The following is a 22,398-nucleotide window of genomic DNA, read 5'->3' on the forward strand; positions in this document are numbered from 1 at the left end:
TGGTTAGCTGTTCCAGCTCTAGACATGATGTGATTGCAAACCATGAGCATGAATGCGTCTGACCCAAGGCCTTAGAATTACATTTGAGTTGAGCTAAGTGACTTGCAGCCGGCCTAATGATTCAACTCTCTCCGGGGCCACGAGGACACACAAAGGAACATGAGAGGACGAAAACATAACCTACAAGCATGCATGCACACCTAAACACACAAGGACGGATGCATAGACTTAGAGCGGTTCAACACATCAGTGTGACCTACTTTGTGTGAATGTGTGTTTGTGTGTTGTCATGTGTTGCATGCATAGTTTGTTCATGTGTGGAAAAAGGTAAGAGTGCAGCTCTGTAAGATTTTCACAGACAAATGCGCTGGGGAGGAAGCGGGTAAATGTGATGAAAACAGATCTGTTAGGATATATGAAAAGCTAACACTCTGACAAGTAACAACCAGTCATCTATTAATAGATGAGAAACTCTAGGTGGATTTTACACCGAAATTAAAGATGACGAGACAGAGGTGACACACCAGCAGGGGAAAAAATGTCAGATGTAAAACACAAAAATAGTTATGAGCAGTATTAGATAATTTATTAAATTGCTGAAGATTATTTTCAGAAAGTGACACAGTTGCAGCATTTGATACGGGCAGTATCAGTCTTCCTGCTCAGTGTGCCATGGGTGTGGAGGGGGGTAGAGGTGGTAGAAGCATGCTAGAATGATCATAACTGTTAGTTTAGCCTCAAATTAGTTTTATATGGATCGTGTACTTATTTGGATGTTTCCTTAACGGAGCAATAAGTAAGATATTTACTGTAAAATCAATCTGAATAATTCCCATTTGTTACCTGTGACGGAAGTAACATTCCCTGTAAACAATCAGTCCTCTCCATCAGCAATGTCTTAATATAATTTTTCTCCTTTCAAACCTAGAAGTACGGCCCAGAACTATTTCGGTTCAGAGTGTAGCTCGTGTTTACTTTCTGGTCCCTGAGCCAATCTTATGAGGTTTCCCAGGGTTCCCAACAGAAAGCGTTGGGAAACTGGTGTTTTAGTCTGGCAAGAGCAGCAGCCTGCAAACATGGAAGCCAGGAAGAGGAGGGGACCAGACGTAGAAGAGAATACAACATCATAAGCCTGTCCTGTGTAAGTAAAAATTCACAATACACCGTTTAAAAACGGCATATTACATTGCTGTGACTGGCAAGCTGTTGTACCGATTTGAGCCACTAGTTGTTAGTATTACTTATTGCTCCTTTAATAAGGAAATAACGCTATCTAGTTTAAGCACTGTATGAAAACATTGCAGTGTAATACCAGTGGGTAGTGATTTTGAAATAAGTATCTGATTTATGCTAAATTAAGGGGCCATTCCAGTGCTTTTAAGCATCTGGAATGCATTTGACAATCTCTATTTCAAAATCCAAAAAGTCAAAATAGAATTTAATTCTATTGATTTATGTATTGCCAATTCATAACAAATGTCATCCCCAGGTTTAAAACACAAACAAAAATACAGAAAGAGACGTCCAGTTCAATTACATAGAGATTTGAAGTCAATTAAATACATTCCAATTCAGTTTAGCTGTAAGCCAATCCAGTCAAGTTCAGTTTATTACATTGAAAATGTAATTACATTTAGCTTATATAAAATGTCACTTCTAGTGTGTTGGTGTGTACTAATTCCTGTTTAATTTTAAATTGATCAACGTCCGGTTGTATGCAGCACAAAAATTTGTTGCTGCTAATTAGTGTTCAGTTTTTGTGCCCCACTTAACTTAATCATGCCAGGGATATCTCTGATAATAGTTTGTTGTTCTTCTCCAGTATGTGCTGAAAAATGTAGAGCCAGCCTTAATTATCAGTTAATTTAGTATGTTGGTAACCTGACACAAGCCAGACGCATGTTCGCTCCGCCATACGTCTGGCTTGTGTCAGGTTAGTATGTTGGAGCTTCTGGCTCAAATGTTGCTCCTCCAACAAACCACGGCAAAGAAAGGTCCTTCGACAACATCAGAATGGTCAAAGAGCTCACATATTTGTCAGCAAATGTTGAAGTGTATAAGCCTAAAAGAGAAGTGAGGGCATTATCACATCACATTATAAGCAAGAAATTAAAACTTTGAAAATGTATAGATGTTTGCACACAAAATATCAAAAGTAATGTGAATTAGATTAATGCCAGGCCAAAAAAAGTGAGTTGATGTTTTCTATATTTTTTAGATTTAATTTTGTTGATTAGCTTTTAAACCAAGGGTCACCAACATGGTGCCCGTGAGCACCAAGTAGCCCCGACGACCACATGTGGAGTCTACAAGCCTGTTCCAAAAAAAGGTGAACTCTGACTCCTCTGGTTCAAAAGTACTGGTAGCTCTTCGTGTGACACAACACTATCGAAGTAGCTCACAGTTTCAAAAAGGTTGGTGACCCCTGTTTTAAAACATTAACTTTCCTTCCTTGGGTCACTTTGTGATTACAGTTTTTGTTGATTGCTTTGACCTGTTTGAAGAAACTGGCAGCCTTTTAAGTTTTCATCATCACCATCTTAGCAGAGCAAAAGACACCTCTTGCAAATGAGTTAACCCATTTTCATTGGTTTGACACATGTTCCCCGCCCTTTTGCAAAACAGTTAACGCAGATGTCATTCAAGCAGTCCAAACTCCATTGCTTTAGTTGTGGTAGCAAAACAGAAACCATATGTTCCAAGCTCTTAGAAACTTCTTGATCGGAATGAAATCACTGAAGCACCTGATTGACACCTCTTTACACCTCCTTTCAGTTAGAGGGACAAAGAGTCCAACCTGTTCTCAATAGAACCACGGTTGCATCCATTGTAAGAGTTTTTCGACAGGAGAGCAGGTATTGCTGCTATACAGTATATACTGTACATCTCTATCTATTCCTATAGAGGAATTCTTCAGTGCATGGAGATGAAAGGTACATGATCACCGCCCCTGTGAGCAGATGCCCTTGCTCAATGCAATGACTGCTGCTGCCCATGATGTAGATGTAGAGGCATGTCAAACATGGATCAGGCATGCAAGAAGATTTTTCCTTAGGTGCATAGACAGGGGAAAATATTGAGTGTGATGAAGATGAGGCCGTGTGGCCTATTCGTCAGGACAGAATGGACTAGAAGGAACAAACAGCCCTAGTATTTTCTGTTGGAATCTTTCATTTTTTGGAATATTTTATTTGTTTATCTGGAAAAAAAGAATGAAGAATCAATAAAATATGCATCACAACATATTTGCTTCTGGATCCATTTTTTGCAAAAAGGCAAATTTGATTATAAATGACACTGACATGTAAGCTGCGTACACTCTTTGGCTGCAATGACCAACAATGCTGCACTGATTCACATTGAGTGCGGTGTTTTGTATTTTGTTGCCCCTTGTGTAACGAATGATTGGAAGGGCTCAAACATTTATGTGCAAGTTGTGTTGTTTGAGGGCAAAATTTGCTTTTGGTCCATATTTTAAATGTTTTGGCAGAGTTGTAACCTTTTGCAAACAAAATGTTTAATTTTGACCATTGGTGCCACTGTTTAGACCTCTGCGTTAACTGTTTTGAAAAATGTGGGTTTTGAGTTGACTGCTGTGTCAAAGCAACCAATAAAAACTGTATTTCATTTGTAGCCACAATCTGAAAAAAATAATGAATAATCAATAAAATTTGGATCACAGCATATCTAAATCAGGATCCATTTTTTGCAAGAAGGCAAATTTGATTACAAATGACACTGACATGTAAGCTGCATACACTCTTTGGCTACAATAAACCAGCAATGCTGCACTGGTTCACATTGAGTGTGGTATTTTGTATTTTGTTGCCCCTTGTGTAATGAATGATTGGAACACAACACAACCTGCTCACAAACATTTGTGAGCAGGTTGTGTTGTTTGAGGGCAAAATTTGCTTTTGGTTCATGTTTTAAATCTTTTGGCAGAGTTGGAGCCTTTTGCAAACAAAATGTGTAATTTTGACTATTGTCGCCACTGTTTAGGCCTCTGTGTTAACTGTTTTGAAAAATGTGGGGTTTGAGTTGACTGCTGCATCAAAGCAATCAATAAAAACTGTAATTAAGTAGTATGATTAGAGTAATTGTCCATTGGGAAGATCCATTTGTGCATAAGCTTTAACTTACTAGCTGTAGTCCCGTAATGTTGCTTTCCCCAAAATGTTCTTTCCTCATGATGCCATGTCTTTCTTAAAGTACTCTAGCCCCTGCTGCAGTAAAACACCCCCAAAACATGCCGCAGCTCTCCCCACACTTCATAACAGGGTTATATTTTTAGCCTTTCAAAACTCCCACTTGTAATGATGGTTATTAGGACCAAACACCTAAATTTTAGATCAATGATCAGAGGACATATATCATACACCTTTTGTTATGTGCCCTTTAGTGCATTTGTAAAATATAATCTGGCCTTTTCATGTTTCTTTTGTGCTAATGGCTTCTTCCACTTTGAGTGACCTACCAGCCCATGCCAGTACAGAGCTAGTTTCACTTTGGATAATGACACTCTCTGACCAGCTTCAGCCCCGCCTCTTCACAAGGTGTTTTGTTTCTGGGGCTGCAATACACATATTTTATCTAATACATTAATTTTGGGGACACAAGGGATGTCGCCATCAACTATCTGATGGGTGAACATTCATAAGATGCCTATGCGTGTTCACAATGGTATGAACATATATGAGGGCACCTTCAGGTCTCTGGAGGTTTTACCTAAGAATAAGAGTTGTGGAGGACTGCAAATGTTTTTTAAGATCTTGCTTGAGTTCTTTTGATTTATTTTTGTGGGCCCCTATTGAAGATGTCAAATGTTGTGAATTAAGATGCCACAAGTTTACAAAGTCATGACAATATCCTCTGGACTTACCAAGGTTGTTTAGAGGCTCAATGATCCTATATACCTATATATATATTTGAAGTGTATTTTGGATAGGTCACGGCAACATGGTACATCTCCAAAGGACACTCTGTTGACACATGCTTGGTTTAACATAAGAGGATTTTATTTCAATCAGGCCTATATTGAAATCATAGATCTATGCATCGATCTAGGAGAAGTCTTGCCCAATATAGAATTCACTCCGAACTATGTTTACAGTTCCTTTTAATACATTCACACACACACACACACACACACATAATGTAATGAGCTTTCCAGTCGGCCTCTTCCGTCTGATTCCTGTTATTCTTCCGAAGGGAGCTCTGACCTTAGAAGGTCATACCCAACCTCCTTCTCAGGATGTAAATTACTTTAAGGGAAACAGAGGGAGATTTCTCTCTCAGGCACCTGCAGCTGCTGCTTTTGTAAAAGCACAAACTGCATATCTCCTTATTGGGCTGGATTTAGGTTGAACTGTTATAGAGAGTAAAGCCATGTCCATACATTGGGAGAACAGGGAGAGCCAACAGCGGGTGGTGAGGGCAGTGGAATATCTCCGACTGATTTTACACCTGCAGACTCCAAGAGAAATCCAGAGCCATTGCAACGGACTCCACTCATCCCGGTCACATTCTTTTTTCTCCATTCCCATCTATAAAAAGGTTCAAGACTTTAAAAAACAATAATGTATTATTTTCTTTTCGATTCTATTCTTAAATACAGTAAAGGGACATATATGGAGAAATGTATTGTCCCCCTGGTGAAAATGTGATTTACTGCAGCAGAATGATGTTCAAAATTGTATTCAGGTATGTTTTATGGGGAAAACATCCTGAGCTGAAATTCAATTGTTTTTTACCTGGTGGAAAATATTGCTATCTTTTCTGTGAATGTGTTGCACAACTCCCTTTTGCCAATAGGACAAAACTGGCAAATCAATGAGTTTATGGTACCATACGCTCTAATCAGGTTCCTAGGGCCTCTGGAAGAGAAACAGGCTTCACAGATCAGATATCATCTACTATGCTTAACATGGGATATTAGTTTAGATTTACAGTAATGTTTGTTTCATTCCATACCCGTAAGAAGTGTTTGTAATAGAAAAGCTCAAACCTGGTACCATTTGACCAAAGCTCTCAGCTGTAGTGAAAGTCCAATTGTTACAAGGCGTGTAAAGGTACAAGTATTCTTATTCTTCGGTGCACGCATGAACCAAACAAATACAGCATTAGTTCATACCTGAACACATGCAGGATGTTTATCTATGGAACTACAGTAATTGTGTAACACAACTTTTTGCAGCACAACTTTAAAGAGTTATACCAAAACAGAGAGGACTAGCTATCACTAAACTCTGCTTTTCAGGAACATTAAGGTTTCTCATGAAGCTACATTGAAGAATGATAGGTGGATTGAGCCAAAACGTTATCAGAATATTTCAATAGAAATAGGGCATGTAGATCTATTTGCATTCAATTGAATTACTCATTGAAACAATGTCAGGGTGAATGTAAACATCACTGATAAAGAAAATCTTCTAAAATCCAAATTCAGATCTAAATGCTGCCTACAACATTCAACCAGTCCAAAAATACTGCATGGTATGAGATGTGACAACACACAAGCGCTACTTTGTTTTTTTCTTTTTTCCTTTTTGTTGTTCTTGTTTTTTTATGTGTCCTGTCTGGCAATGTAGCATAAGGAATTGCTCCCTAATGCCAAAGAGAGCCCAACAGATTTTACTTTCAAAAGTGGACCATCACTGCTTTTGCCATAGTGGCCCACTTCATTTTTATATGCATTCTGGGACAATTTCAACTGGACACAAAAACAGGAAAGTAGAAGATAAAAAAATAAAGAGAAAAAGATGAGACAAAATGGTAAAAGGAAGAAAAGGTGAAATAGACGAAAAGGAGAGAACAAGATAACATCCTCGGAGTCTGCTTCTACACCTGCAGAGAAAGATATAAAAAGAACAGCCAAACCTACCGACACAATATTACAGGTATAAACAACCAACATGTTGATAACCTCACTGAAAAATACTAAAAATAGTATTATTTAGGGGTTTTCTGTATAAAAGTGAATCTGTAAGCACCTAAATCCAAGCACCTGCTCAATAGTGATTATAAGAAGCCAAAGACCCAAACCCCAGAGCGCTGAGGCAGACACCGGGGAAACCAGAACCCCAGACGCCCAAAAGGACCCCCAGAGCAAAGGTGCCCAGGGCACCCACCAGCTGGCCCCCGACAGAGCCATGGGGCCCAGGCCCTGCAAAGCAGCTACCAGGAGTAGTCAGCACACACCCAAGTACCACCCCCAAGACACTGAGGACCACACCAGTGGGTCACGGCACCACCTAGTACAACTTTGAGGAATTCAGCTGTTCCTATCAACTGCACTTTTATGGTGCATTTAAGTACATTCCTTGCAGTGTGATGTCTAAATATCAAAACAGCTTTTGGTTTTTAAGTGTTTGGCCCACATGCCAAAGATGTTTATTTTAAGGCTCAACAAAGGGGAAGCACACGCTGTGTGCGACCGGCGAGGTCTGAATGTCAGAGCTGAGCTGGAACGACTGCGGGAAGAAAGAGAATATGTTTACTAAGGATCAAACAAGGGGGGAATGTTCCATAAGCTGTGCCGCTTACCGTTTGGTTGGGGATACCTGTCGGGATGGGGGGAGTGAAAAAGGGACTCTGTGACCGTAACTCGCTGATGGTAACTGGTGGCTGAGTGACAGGAGGGCAGGCAGAAGGAGCAGCCGGAAGAACCGGAGTGTAGATGATGAACCAGGTGAATCCAGGAAGGAGGTTCTCACGCCCGGCTTGGTACCACCAAGTGGTATGAGTGGAGATGCCAGAGCAAAATCTGAGCGGCGAGGATTCGGATGACTGGTTCAATGAGCACGACGCCAACACAGGTGAGTAAATCCAAACACGACAAACTGGAGAATAACAGGAAACAGGATTAGTCCAAAAACAGAATTTCCAAAAACTCACACTCCCGTGCTCCGTACCTGTGAGTTAGAGCATGGAAAATGGAGAACCATGACATAATTTAAACCTTTTTTATTCTCAAATGGTATAGTCTTAGCATATTCTTATTAAAAAATCATGAAAAACATCAACCATTTTCAAGTGGTTTTGTTGATAATCTATCCGTTCATCCATCCGTTTGTCTGTCCATCCGTCCAGTCTGTGGCTTATTTTTTCACTGTCCATTGTGCCAAGATCAATGTGGATCTTTATCCAGTCCAGGGGATATTGGCTTCTGTTTCATGTCATATTTAAGACTGGAGTAAACAAAACAGTTGGCCTTAGTGTTTTTTTTTTTGTTGTTTTTTTTTTTTTTCAATCGTGAATAGATTTACTCAATCAATTTTATGTTTTAGATCAGGGGTCTACAACCTGAATTTCCACAACAAAAAGAATCTAAAACCATTATTAATGTTTTTTTATCTAGTTTTCTAGTGCTTGTTTTTTTTTTTTTTTTTTTTACATAATTTTCTACATATATCAACATCCCATAAATTAAAATGTCTCCATCCTTCTTTAGAATAAGTTTGATGTTTTTCTTTATTATAAATAAAATAAAAAATGACACCAACATATCCTATAGTAGATGTTTATCAAAAGTTTTAAGTTCTATTTTTTTTTCAAATGCTGGTGTAACACTACCGGCTCCAAATAAACTTTATTTGGCTGGACTGAGGGCTAAAAATGGCTCTTTGTACCATAAAGGTTTTAGACCCCTGTTGTATATTACAGTAAATCACTGCAATGGAAAATTTATTAATTTACCTGGTGTGCTAATGAATTTGTCTGCATCTACATCTGTATTTACAAATTTTCAAAAGATAAATCAGGGGTAAGTCATGTCAAAATCAATAATAAAACATCTCTGTAAATATATAGTTAGAGTTCTGTTACGATCAGCTGCACTTTGGGAAATTAAATCTACTCTGATGGTCTTTTTTTAGTCCACTTAAATTAACATTCAGTGTCTTATCAGGTCAAAAAAAACTACATTAAATTTGATTTGAGAACTAGAGCCATCTTACAACATTTAATAAATCATTCATCTCTGATATTGGTTTGGAAATGAAACCGTAGAGAGAATGGGAGATAAAAATTTATAATAACTCTGCTACATTTCATCCAGAACATGAAATAGGAGCAGTTAATGTATGACAGATAATTGCACTGCGTTGTACAAATAGCCTTCAGATTCATTATTAATGCAACTGTGTTATGCGCATTGTGCACTTTGGTCATCTGTTTGAATACATGTCTGTGCAAACCGCAGCGCTGTTAGCCTGTTATTTACTGGCCCCTGGTGGTGTATCTCAAATTAACACAGTATGACGTTTTAAAAGCGTAGAATTGCCTGAGTGCACTCTGTGTTTCATCCAACCTGAATCCACCCACACCTGCTTTGCAAAAGCACACAAACATACGTGCACCGCCAGACCGGCACACAGAAAAACAGCACGATCTGTGTCTCATTGTGCATCATTATCCCTAGTTACATCAACTATTAATGAAGCAGCACTTGACAGAGAGACCCAGAAACAGCAATAAGATGGAAGATTATATTTGCATAAAAGAGGGAATTAAAGCTTAATGAGAAAAAGAAAATGAATAGTTAGTGTCATGCATTTTTAATTCACTGCTGAGGTGATCTTTAGGGGAACAGCACGTTAAGTACTGCTAACTGCAAAGCTTTCTGTAACCATTACATGCATGTTAACATTGATAGAATGTTGCTTTTAAATAGTGTGGAATTTGAATAGCAATATGTTACTGACATCATTATAAAATACATAAATAAATAAAACCAGGCTACATCAATTCAGAAAACAAAATCAAATGTAGATTGAGAAAAATGCTGAAGGCTTTTGAGTTTGTAAAGCAAAATAAAGGGGAACTTTGATCCAAATTCCATGACAAAATTCCTCTCACTTTATTGCTAAACTTTTTAAATATTTTTACTTGAGATAATTATTAGATGTATACAGTATTTAGTGAAGATAAATCCTATAAAATCCTATGATGAGAAAGAATTGTGGGTCCTCTCTTATGTTCTCTTCTGTGCAGGTCATCCTTCTGGTTTTTCAACAGGATTTAGTTGAAAAACCCTGGACTGAGATGGGATAAGGATACTTTTGTGTCTGGAAAACCACTTCTGTGCAGATATGCTTATTAGTGTTGACCACAGTCTGGATGAGAACTCTTTTTTTGGTTTACTGGAAGAGTCCAAAATATCTGTATTTAAAATGCCCTGGTATTTCATCATGCCTGCACTAGCAAGGTTTCATGCCTGCCCACTGCAAGACATATTAACCCTCTTACAAAACCTACAGTGTTTTTTCACTTATACATTTTTTGTATGCATTCACTTTGTTAACTTAGGTGTATACAGTTTTTTTGGCATTAACTCATAATTAATCTCAATCTTAATATGCTTAAATTAAGTTAGACTTTTGACAAAACTTAAAACAGTAAAAAGTAGGTAGACATGACTGATAAATGGGGCAGGCTGACAAAACCTTTATGAAAAGCTTACTTTTTTACATTTGCATGTGTCTGAACGATTTCTCATTACGTTTAGATAAAAGACAAAACAACATTTAAAATTTGGATATCTAAGTTCACCATAAACTGGCAAAAGTATTTGCCCACCCATCCAAATACCTGACTTCAAGCGTACCAATCAGTTTCATGGTCCCAGGTGCACAAAATAAAGCACTAAAGAAATTGTAACATTGAACCATCTGTGAAAAAACATATGTATAACACACACACACACACACATATATAAAATATATATATATATATATATATATATATATATATATATATATATATATATATATATATATATATATATATATCCATCCATTTTCTGACCCGCTTAATCCCTCATGGGGTCGCGGGGGTTGCTGGTGCCTATCTCTAACGTTCAATGGGCGGGAGGCGGGGTACACCCTGGACAGGTCGCCAGTGTGTTGCAGGACAACACAGAGACAGATTGGACAAACAACCATTCAAGCACACACTCACACCTTACAATTTAGACAATTTAGAGAGACCAATTAACCTAACAGTCATGTTTTTGGACTGTGGGAGGAAGCCTGAGTACCCAGAGAGAACCCACACATGCACAGGGAGAACATGCAAACTCCATGCAGAAAGGCCCAGGGTCGGATTTGAACCCAGAACCTTCTTGCTGCAAGGCAAGAAGGTGTGACTGCACCTTGAAATTAAGCAGATAAATATGAGAAAATGTGTTTGCAGTGTGTCACGAGAAATGCTGATATTCATTAAACAAGAGGCAGTGTTTTAGAAGGATTTTAACCTGTTCATGTTGTAGAGTATAAAGGAAGGTATATATTTCATTTAATATCAAAAGCTGTTTGAGCATGAAAAGAGCTAACAAAACTATAGGGAATAAATTCACTCTGTAAGGGAATATCCTTGCTTTTGTGTCCGTGTGTCATTTAAAGCCAAACTGCCCTGACTATCAGAAATTCTTGTCAGGCTGCACTGAATTCACAGTGTCTGTTTCCAAGGAAACAATGTCAGAGTTTATGGTCAGAGACAAACACCTTTTGCTCTGTTTTTTCTCTCATTGTCCTTTCACTCATTGTCCTTTTTTTCTTTCTTTGGACAAACACAAAGACAGTGCTTTGCAACTGGTGGAACTTTTCCTAGAAAAAGAAGCTACAGGCGTTTTGTTGAGATGAAATAAATCTAAAGCACCCGGTGGAAACAAATCTGAAAGCAACAAAGTGGACAGCATGTAATTTGCAAGCCATATACAGCCATCTAACTGCAGTAAATGAGTGGAAAATGTGGCATTTGCTTTCTGTGATATCTCCCTAATATATGTGTGTGTGTGTGTGTGTGTGTGTGTGTGTGTGTGTGTGTGTGTGTGTGTGTGTGTGTGTGTGTGTGTGTGTGTGTGTGTGTGTGTGTGTGTGGATCAGTGCTTTTCTAGGTTTCTTCCTTTTCAAAAAAGAGTCATTGCTTCCCACTGTCACCACATGTTTGCCCAATAGGAGGAATTGTTACAAGGCCAGTGACTTGTTGGAATCAACTGGGCTTGGTTACATAAACATTTTTAGACCAAATGACATATAAAATGAATTAGATTGTCTATTTTGTATTTATAATCAGGTTGAACTGTGTGTTCCAGAATCTGATCTATGTGATTTGATTATGTATTGTTAGAATTTCTTATTGTACATGTCTGTGCAACTGGAAACTAATTTAACCAGTTTTTCTTGTAAAGTGAATTGGTGCTGTGAAAGGAAACTGAACTAAATTTAATTAAATTAGTCAATGTTTTAGATGACATGTAACACAAAATTAATGTGTAGTGTGTGTTTTCTAAGCTGCCCTGCAATAGACTGCAGACCTGTCCAGGGTGTACCACGCCTCTCACCCATTGACAGCTGGAGGTAGGCACCAGCACCCCTCGCAACGCCAATAGGGATAAGCGTGTTAGATAATGGATGGATGAATGGATGTTTTCTAAGCATACTTGCCCCATGTTTCATCTGACGATCTGTATTTGCTGTGTTTCCCTGAGTGACTCTGTTGTATGCATGCTCTCACTTTATTTTAGCCCTCTACTGTGGGCTTGATTTTATTCCTGTATTCAGTGTCATGCTTCTGTTTTACTTACAGGAAACAAAAAGAAAAAGAACAATACAAGAATAAAAACCAAGGTGTAAGTATTCACATGGCGTGAAAGATGAGCTTGACTTCTATAAAGACTCATGTAACCAGCACTCTTGGTTCTCTCTTCCTTATTCCCTTTTCCTGGGTCAAAACCCGTCAAGACAGCCTCAGCACTAAACTGTAACCATTGCTCTGGCTTGTTTAGATTAAAAGTGTTAAAGCTTAGTTTCTGTTTCAAGAGTCATTCTTTCAAAGATATTGTTATCATCATGTGAGTTCTTACTTCTGGGGAAAAGAGCTGGGGTCTGCCAAGGCGTCTATCCACTAACGGGGCAGTAGCTTTTACATGACCAATCCTGTTTGCAGTGTTCATGGACAGAATCTCAAGGACAGGAGGATGTTTGGTTTGGAAACCCTAAAATGTTATCTTTGGATTTTGCTGATGGGGTTCTGTTGTCTTCTATAGGCCATGATCTCCAGTATGCACTGGAGCGGTTTGCTGCTAAGCGTGAAGCCCCTGGGATGACAATCAGCTCCTCTAAAAAGATGGTATGCTCGTTTAGGTTGAGGTCAGTCTCTGCCTCAAGCTGAACCTCTTAAGTCTCTTGGTGTCTTGTTCATGAGTGGTAGGGTGGAACAGGGGAACAGTCTGCAGTGATGTAGCTGTTGCTCTAATCTGCTGTGGTGAAGCAAGAGTTGAGCCAAAAAGAAAAGCTTCTGATTTAGTGGTCTATGCTCCAACCCTAATCCATGGTCATGAGATATGGATGATGACAGAAAAAAAATTAGATCTCAGATACTAGTGAACAAATGTGTGTGTCTCAGAGGGTGATTGGACTCTGCCTTATGGGACTTTTCCATGGACCCTGCTTCGCCGCACTCTACTCCGTGCGCTTAGAGAGTTTTGGTAGTTATCAAGTGGAGTAGAGCTCTTACGTGAGAACACTGCTATTCAATGATTGGCCAGGGGTGTTGCCAGCCAGCCACCGTCGGTTGGCGGATGGCCATTGATTGAACCATTGTTGTGTGTGTGTGTGGTAGAGGGCAGAGCAACCACTGTTGCAGCTGTGATGGCAGCATTCTACGGGAGAGAGAAGGCTCTTGCTGCGGCATGGAGCAAGGCCCAGCCACCATGGAGCTCCAGCCTGTGCTTCGCTCCCCACAAATGTGGAGGCTGCTGGGGAGAAAAGCCCCAGCTGGGCTTCATGCAGACAGTGGGAACAGTGGCGTATATAGGCCATTTTTAGGGGTGCTCAAGCACCCCTAAATCTTAGCTCAGCACCCCTGAAAAATTACTGATTCAGAGTATTTCTGTGTGTCAGTTCAGCTCGGTCAGACGTGCGTACATGCACAGGTTCGCCCGGAGCGCCTCCGTTTGAAGCGCTCGGCGTTCCCACGGTGTCATTTCAACGCTGCTGTGCGCCAGCGGGGGCGGGGCCTGGCACTCCACGCAGCCAATCACTAACACATCTGGCCTTTGATTGACAAGGTAGACACCCCCTTTAACTCCACTCTCATTGGTTATGCTGCCTTAAATTCTGCCTTTCCTCTTCCTGATTGGCTGTTTTCTATTGCAGGTGTGTGTGTGCATGTGCGTGCGTGCTTGGAGCGTGAGATTTAAGTTTTGTTTCATACTGGGATACTGCAGTTACCACAATTAATACTAGGCTTCGAAACTAGTCCCAGTTAAGAAAGTAAATATTATCTGCTCTAAAATAGGTTAAATCTGCTGAACGCAGTTCTGAACAGAAGCAGGAGAGAGTTTTGATTTGTTGAACTTGGAAAATGTAAGTAACCAACGTTAGCATCTCAAAATAGGATTTAATTCTTAAGTATAATACATTTTATCAACAAAATCCTAATCTCTTTTATAAAACTAAATATTCTGTGCCAGGCAGGAGTTCTGAAGAGTGCTGGAAAAATGGAAAAGCAAAGACTGAAGGCTATTAAAAATTCAGATTCTTAGCCACAGCCGTCTGAAAAAGAAAAGGTGAGGGTTTCCCTTTTACCAATATTTCGTTGCTATGGTTGCTTTCATATTTTGTCGACCCTTTGAGACAGTTCAGGCATAAATAGCAGGTGTAATTTCTTTTACATACTATACAGTATAAAAACACTAGATACCGCCTAAACAACTGCTATTTTCTGTTTAGACTTTTGCTTCGTTATAATAGCATGATTAGGGTTCCACAAAATAATACTGCTATTTATTTGACTATTTCAACTTCTAGAATTAGGATAAAGACAAATAAAACAGAGGAACACTATTTACATTGGTTTTATTGTACATAGATTTCCACACTGTCCATTAGTAAATTAGTACAAACCAGGGGCGGGGCTAGACATTCTCATCATCAGAGGCTTAGCCCATAAAATATTAAATCATTAATTTGGTACACCAAAAAGTTACAAACTATTAAATCTGTTGATGTGGTCGCAAAATTAATTTAATATAGGCCTTTCCATATGTTAAAGTTTAATCTGCTGTTCTTTAATAGTCATACTAGTATATACCAATAGTATATTAATATGTTCTCATTTCGATGATGAAATGAACAACCACTCATGTAACAATTCAGTTTTGGTGTCACCGATCTTACTCAAAGTACAGTATTGGGTCCTCCATGCTGCTTATGTAATAAGATTTACTGCACATTTCAACATCATTGACAACTCACTATTGTTAGGGAAATAATTAGTTGTCTGAGAAGATGTAGTATGGAGATGCTGTTATCTACACTTCAGATATATGATGTAAGAAATGTGTTTGGAATGTTAAGATAAAGTACATGACATGGGCTACACAGAACAACTACAACCCAATTGTACATTTGTTGAAATTTGAATTTAATATTTGAAATGCTGTCAGTGACACATCTACTTTCAGTGCAGAGTAAATACAATCAATTTATTTGCAGTCCCTTGAATGTATAATTTTGCTGTGTTTTATGATGCAGTATCTTATGAGTATCTTAGATTAAAAAAAATAAGGGTGGGGTTTATCTTTGTGCATTTCTATGTCAAAATCTGTCAAAGGTTTACCACTACCAGCTGATCAGCATGATTCCTATACCTCTTGTGATCTTATCAACCCAAATACAAACAAAGTAGAACTAGGAGTATTTTTCTTTTTGGTTCTTTTTAATATCACTTTATTTGTGAAATGCTGCAGTTTGAATCAATCCTTTCTTAAACAGCTGAGTTTTTGTTGTTGGTGTACAGATAAAACTGATAGAATATATACACTGCTGCATAGTATCTTTATTCAAATGGGTTTCATGTTCTTGGTACAAATGTGAAAAGGCTTTTGGTTATGCAGAGAAAGTCTATTTTTACAGCTTTTTACAAGTAACATGGCACAATAGATGGCCTAAAGTATGTTCAGTTTCCAATATGTCCACCAGATGGATCTGTTGCACAGTAAAAAGGCAGGTTTGTATAATTCATCAGCTGAGGCCTGACTCAAATATAACTCCATGATTGATCATTCAGGACTGGACATCTAAAACTTGACTGAACGTACAAGCTCAGATAGCCAACAGGATTTAATTGTGGCACCAATTTACGCTTTCTGGCTGCTTTTTGCACACTATGGCACAACAGATGATCTGCTGGAGTTTTAGACAGGACAAAGCTAAACTCCCACAGGGACAGCAGTTGTTAACAAATTTGACAAATTGATTGTTTGTTTCATTGACTACCTTGCTCAGAGATCTTCAAACGCTTTGCCAGCAGCCCACTCTGCTCTAATCAGCATAGTGAATTCCTGCAGACTGCCAGACTTATTGTAAGTAATTACTAGTAAAGAAACCATAAAAATGTCAAGAAAACAACCAGCAGAGAGTTGATAATTCACCAAGATGGTTAATGAGAGAACAGGAGGTGGAGACCTGTGTAGCCTGCTCTAACATTTGTGCAGTCAAAGTGATAATGATAAGCTATTATTTGTTTGCTTTTTCATCACACTGAAATACCTCAATAAATGATGCCAGAGAGCAAAGATTAAAAGAGAGCATTAAAGTGACATGATGTGTCAAGCCCATCTGTTTCTCTTTGCAAGTGAGTTTTTACATTTGTACGCGTGCATTTTTACAAGTGCTGAGTCTTGCCCTCCTTTCTCTGCCATGTCCCTGATGTGTGCATGTTTCTACATTAATGAGCAGACTGGAGAGTTTCATTAAAGACCCATTAGTACCTCCTTCTCCCTCTGGGCCCTATCACACCACTCATTCATTCTTCTGATACAGTAACTCTTACATGGAAGACAACAACAAAACTAAAATCTGATACTGGTTTTGGTAGTGCCTTCTAACATTATTTACAAATATATAAAGATGTTATTTTATTTTTTTTATCTTATAATGTATTTGAACTGCTTTGGAAAACACATTTTAAAATGATTTTTCAAACAAAATGTTGAATGTTGTCAATTTGGATTTAAAAGAAGGTATTAATATAAACTGGAGGAAAAATCATATCTATGGTTCTCTTGTTTGTTATGTCAATTCTTTATAGAACCAACCTTTGCTGCAAGAACATATGCACATCATTTGGAGTATGGCCAGAACTATACAAATATTTATGCCTATTCCTCTTTGCAAAACAGCTCAAGCTCAGTCAAATCGGATGGAGAGCGCCTCTTTGCCATAGGATTGTAATAGGATTTTTGTGCACCCAGAGACTAGCTCATAATCATTAAGATATGACAGAGAGCATCTGTTGACAGCAACTTTATAATTTTGCCAAAAAAAAAAGACTACTACAAAATGCTTCCCATTCTATTATATGTCTGGCTATTTTCCCCTCCCAGCCCAATTTTAAAATTGCCGAAGACGATGGATAGGTGGCTGTATTTATTTATTTATTTATTTATTTATTTATTTATTTATTTATTCATTTTGGTTAACGGGACTCCTCACAGTACCAGGGTGTTGTCCTGGACTTGGGTAAAGGTGAACCCGTGTTCTGTGGGAAGGTTCAACATCCTGGAAGAACACATGTCTTCTTGAAACTCAGCTCAACAGTCTCAAGGTGACTTGAATTGGTGAACCCCAACCTTAGGTCTTCCCATATACTACATCCATCCTCCTATCACTTATGACAAGCTTTACTGTCTCTGATGGAAAAAGAAAATCAGCACCACAACAGCACCACAACGTGCAAAACATGATGCTACCACCATGAATGAGTCTGGGGGAGGTGTGTTCAGGGTGATTTGTCTCATGTGGGGTTTCTTTATAAAACCTCTGAAAACCCAAAAAATTGATTTTGAGTGCTCAATCGTTAACATGGGAGCTAAATGTCTCTGTTATACATTTAGTTATAACTAAATTCAGTTATAACTAGCCATTCATATGGGATAAACCTTTACTCAAAATGTTTTCTAAATTTTTTTAATGTGTAATGGCAATGTAGCATGTGTAATAATGGCAGTGTAGCAATAAGAATTGCTCTCTCAATGACAAACAGAGCCCAACAGATTTTACTTTCACAAGTGTAGCATTACTGCTTTCGCCATAGTGCTCCACTTGATTTATATATGCACAAAGCTTTATTTATTTTATTCTGGGACGATTTCATGTTCAATAGACACAAAAATAGAAAAGTAGAAGGGAAAAAAAGAAGAGAAAAAAGATGAGACAAAGTGCTAAAAGGGAGAAAAGGTGAAAAGATAGAGAGGCGGAAAAGGAGAGAACAAAATAAACTGCAAGGAGTCTGTTTCTACACCTGCAATGAGAGATATAAAAAGAACAGCAAAACAAGCCGATTAAGTATTACGGATACAAACAACCACTGCCTTGATAACATCACTGAAAAATACACAGTGCTATTTAATATGAGATGTATAAAGTGACAGCTAAGCAAATAATAGGGGTTTTCTGTATAAAAGTGAGTCTGTAAGCACCTAAATCCAAACATCTGTAGATGTTTTCTAATCTGTCTACTGCACACCAGATGGATCTCTTTTTCATGGTGACAAGCATGGCTGGGCAAACTTTACAAAACATCCGTTGCAGCTCCTCTATCAGAAGCACTCTTCAAAATACTGCAGGATTGCAGCTACAAGCTATAAACCTTAACTCAGGGCAGATTTTATCTGGGGAAGTGCCTTTTCAGTCTTAGTCTTTCCAAATTATTGCACCCTCACACAGATGAACAGTTTGAAAAACTTAGCCAGAGCCAAGAAACATTTTATTTAAAGAACCACTAAAATTAACAAGCGTGCTTGGCCTAAGGGGGTCCCGGCTATGAATGGGCGTTACTGTGCTTGTTTGCATGGAATTAGGTAGCTTTAGTTGCAAGGGATTCCATATCAACCAGAAGCTTTTCAAGCACTACATAAAGATAGTCAAGCAGATAGAGATAATTATCTTTTTGCGCAGCTTACTGTGCATTTTACCCTTCGGGTGCTCTCTTTTTATAATTCTACATAATTGCTCACTTGGTGTTTGGGAACATGAAACAAACAAACAAAAACAAAAAAATCAGCCCCACACCGTGCAGATTTCTGCCTCCACGCTTTAAAAGTCAAATAGAGTAAAAGATTTCCTGTCAGAGAATTTAGGCCAGAGGGGGAGACAGGAGAGGAAACAGAGTGTGTAAACCCAAATAGAAGTGTAGGAATGTCGGAGGTGGTTGACAGATCATGTTGGCATGTTAAGACAAACAGTGCTTGCAACAGTACAATGTCCCAGTGCAGAAACCAGAACAACATTCAAAGGTGACCGCATGAGCAATGGGCTGTTATTCAATGCAGACCTTTGTCAGAAAGTAGTTATTCTGGCCACAGATATACTGCAGCATTAGCTTAGGGTCCCATGATTCCCAGAGGACAACAATAGTTTCTGAATCAGTCTGGACTTGCCAGAAATTTTTATTCATTCTAGATTAAAAGTAATCTCCTTGGTTGCATGATCAAAGAATGCACACCTTACTGCAGACATATGAAGCAAGCTAAAAGACAGCAGCAACAGAAATGCACAGTGCCAGCCAGAAGTTTAAATACACTTAACATGGGTTCAAATGTCATATCAATTTTAGACTTCTGATAATGCTTTTGAGCCACTCTTTTCTAGGATGGATTGATTCTACAAATACAACTTCACTGAAATGTATAAACAATAAGTTAAGTGAGGTAGAGGTTATTTTAACTGTCTAATTTCCTGGCATGGGCCCAGCTTCAGGACTTACATTTTGCAAGAGGACTGAGTTTTGATGTGTGTTTGAGCTCATTGTCTTGTTGGAACTCACAGCTATGTCCAGGTTTCACTCATTGAAAAGACAGCTCAAGTTCTACCACACCAAATTTGCTCATCCACCCCCCTGTGTACTTTGCTTTGTGTTGTGCAGTCATGTTTGAATAGATTGGTGCCATCCCAAACGTTTTTGCGCACAGTCAAACACATGAAACTGTGCAAATGACTCGACATGCTGAAGCATTTAAAATGTTAAATTCTGGTCTTCAATGAACACAAAGACTCCAGAAAGTTCTGTCCCTACCAAACCGGGCAGTACAATGGCTGTGAGCAGTACACATGCTCACAGCCCTTCCTTTAAGCTAAACTCCAGTGTTCTCTTGTCCATGCTGCAACAACCTCTAGTGGCACACATAGATACAAACAATAGCTTTTATTGTCACAAAATGTTACTTTCACTGGAACAAAGGTGCAGACCCCAACTCTTAAAAAAACACAACACAATCTTTGTGTAGGAAATGTTATACTAGATACAATGTGGTTAGATAAATGCCATTCTTCTGGCAAGAGCCCACCCAAGACCTCTCCATTTGCAGATAGAGAGATGTGACTGATCATTCTCCTCGCTACAGTCCAGTTGCCGCAGGCTTTACACCACTGCATCTGACACTTTGAGTTGCACTTGGTAATGTAAGGCTTGGAAGCAGCTGTTCATAGAAATCCATTTCATGATGCTCTCTTCAAAGCCCTTTTGAGCTAAGCTGAAGGCCTAATAAAGTTTACAGGTCCATAGCTACTGAGGTTGGAGATCTCTGTGTACTACAGTATGTGCTCAGCATCTGCTGACGCCACTGTGTGATTTATGTGGCCAACCACATCACAGCTGAGTTGCTGTTATTCCCAATCACTTTGGCTTCTTATTACACAACTAACAGCTGACAACCATATAATTAGTTGTTGGGTAATATTCACAACAGGATATATTGCGTGGGAGGATTTATTGCAGGATATACATTGCACATACTCACTTTACCGATTTCCTGAGAATGACTCACGCATTTACTAAAATCTCTTGCCCAATACCTGTGGAAGATATGCACCCCCGCCCTGTGACCCTGCAAGGATAAGCATGTATAGACAATAAATGGATGGGTGGTGGTCATTGTTCATTACAGGTTCCACACATCTGCAAATTCTAAGTTATCCGGGTCACTGCAACAGCATGCCTGTTTGCTGTTACAAGTTCCACCCATTACACTACATGTGATCCGTGTCCTGTTCTTCCTGTCATTGGCTTGCAAGCTCTCCTTATTGCTTTATTTTTAAGGAACTCTTTTGTCAGTCGGTCTCTGCACTTGGGTCCTTTATCAACCCCAATCATGACTGCACCCAGTTGTTTATGTGTACTCATTCCACTGTAGAAAGGGAATGCTTCACATTCATGATTAAAATGCCAAAATCACCATGATAAACCAGGTTTTAAATGCCTCATAAATTTGGTAACTGGTAAATATATTATTCACATCACAGTAACAGAGAAGAATGAACTCTAGGTGACATAAAAAATATGTGCATACCTGTCCTTTAAACTTACAGCGGTTGTTAGAGGAGAATGAATACACATTGTTGTCTATTAATAAAACTCATCTCTCTGTCCAAAGAATAGCACACATGGAAAATCCATTCATTCACTTTTCAACTGGCACATTTTTTCCATTTTCATGTGTTAATAGAGATGAACATAACTACATGAAAATGAAACAGTGTCATCACCTCATTTCCTAAAATACTCCCCAGAAAGATAGTTGCTTTTAGTCAGGCAACAAGGCAATCAATAATGGTTGAACGCTACATTACTTTAGAAGGGTTTCTCTGGGTATGATTAGCTGTTTCACCAGATATTTTTCTGCTTATTTTTTGCAGCTGACATGGTGAGAGGGCAATTTTGAAGAGATTTCAATTCATATTTAGAATTGCTTGTTTTGAAAGGCCATCAATATTTCAAGTTTGGCTTTAAAACAAGAATGACTATGATTCTGTTGCTGTTATGTCTTAATTAAGATGTTATGTAGCAATAGACTTTTGAATCCTTTTCAACAGAAGTTAGGCTAAGAGGTTTATCAACAGGAAAAGAACAGTAATCACTTCTGACAGCATCACTGAGTTGGAAAGATAGTAGTAATTATTTGGCTCAGGATGCAGCAATGACAGTGCTTCAGAGACCAATAACCAAATATTCATTTAGCTTAAAAATTCCAGAAATGTAAACTGCTTTGAAGAGTTTGTTACTCACCACAAATGCATTTATGAATTTGTAAGGAATAAAGATTCTGCAGACCAAGAATGCTTTTAGGTTATTGGTTAATACAATAGAACCAGTCTGACTTTTTTCAGCCAGATTGTCCTTTTTCCAATTTCCAATTTCCCTTGAGAAGTTTTCTGTGAGAGCAATTTTACTTTTCTTTACTTAAAGTTAAGCAAGTCAGCCTTTCCGGTATGCTCTTCCTTTCAACACATTTATCTGATACGTTATTAACAGTCTCTAAGCCAAGGTTTTATAAACCACTCTTTGTACTGAGACGAACTATACAGTTTTGTGGATTTACAGATCATTCTATAT

The sequence above is a fragment of the Fundulus heteroclitus genome, chromosome 18 (assembly GCF_011125445.2).
Source record: "Fundulus heteroclitus isolate FHET01 chromosome 18, MU-UCD_Fhet_4.1, whole genome shotgun sequence".
NCBI lineage: Eukaryota > Metazoa > Chordata > Actinopteri > Cyprinodontiformes > Fundulidae > Fundulus > Fundulus heteroclitus.